Here is a 1477-nt window from a genome sequence, read left to right on the forward strand (position 1 = left end):
AGTAGAAAATGTTAAAAAAAAAATCTATCTTGAAGACAGAGGTTGGAGCACAAGTTTTATTCTAGAGGCTCCCATATAGGAGATGGGCTGGAGCTTCCCAAATCTGCTTCAATAAGGAAGTGCTCTGAGGAGTGTTTATAGGTCAGTTCAGAGTGTGGGCGAGAGTGCATGCTTACTCGGTAGTTTAATGAAAGATACGGTTATCTTGAGAGAAGTAGAGGTGATGCCCACAGCAGGGCCTCTCAGGGCAGTTAGCCCTGGTATCAGGTAGCCCTGGCGTGCACAGGTGTGCCCTGTAGGTTTTCTCCCTCCCAGATGGCATGTCTCTGGTTGGATGCTTGATCACCCACCACGTTGTGCATTTCATGACGGCTGCCCTGCAGAGATTGCTCACCTGGCACCTGAAAGCTCTTAGCAGGTGCCCTGGGGTGCCCACCTATATGGAGTGTGTGCCTAGGCCTTGGGATGCCTACATTGGCTCAATGCAGACCTTCCTGATTGGAGCCTTTCTCGGGAAAAGACACATAAAATAGGTAAATCAGGAAGTTTATCAAGACAGAACAAACCTGGCAGTTGTTATTGTTATTATTCAAGTCAGAATGGACCCATAGATGGCCCGCTTGTGGGTTTTCAGGGACTGTAAATCATGCCCATCTTTCTCCTGTGGAGCAGCTGGTGGCTTTGAACCCAGTGCCTTTGGATTGTCAACACTCTTTACCACTAAGCCACCAGACCAGTAATTCAGTTAGTTTGAAACAGTTAAAAGTTTTCCCTCCTTGTCAATAAAAAGGTCGTCTTTAATACAAATTCAAGAGATCCTTTGATTACATCAGTGTTGTTGCTTGTCTTATGCTATCAGGCTGACCCTGTGGTGGTTTCAGAAGCTGTAGATCGCACACGTGGAGATTGCCCATCTCTCCTGCAGAACAGCAGATAGATTCGAACAGTGTTCCTTTGGATTGACAGGGCAACTCCCTAACCAGTTACTCCGCACCCCACATGAGTAGCCACCTATGGAAGGGCCTCACAGCCAGCTGCAGACGGCAGGTGGGGAACACAAGAGGAGAGCTGTCTAGACCTGACAAGGAGGTCTTCCTCCGAAGGATCCTGGGCTAGAGCGTAAGGGCCCCGCCTGAGAAGGGTCCTCCTTTAGTTGTCCTCCTGCACCAAAAGGACGCTTCTCTCTCAAAATACCATTCAAGAAATGTTTGTTTTCTGTTACTCTCTTGCCTGTTACAGAAGCAGCTAGACTCTCCAACAGGGTTAACAAACAGCTTTAAATCATTAAATTATATTGGTGACCTTGAGAAAGCCCTTTCAGTGTGTCAGAGAAAGGAAGCTGTATTGTCAGGCTGTTAAAGGAGATGGGTGGTCAGGCCTCGAGGAGACCCTCTCGGGCAGCTGACTGCATGTGGGGATGTTGATATAAATGTCAGTTTGGAGTTCTGTAACTCTTGCCCTTGGTTTTCAGCCTGAG

This window comes from Elephantulus edwardii, unplaced genomic scaffold (genome assembly GCF_000299155.1).
Source record: "Elephantulus edwardii isolate Elephantulus edwardi_28Jun2011 unplaced genomic scaffold, EleEdw1.0 scaffold00274, whole genome shotgun sequence".
Classification (NCBI taxonomy): domain Eukaryota; kingdom Metazoa; phylum Chordata; class Mammalia; order Macroscelidea; family Macroscelididae; genus Elephantulus; species Elephantulus edwardii.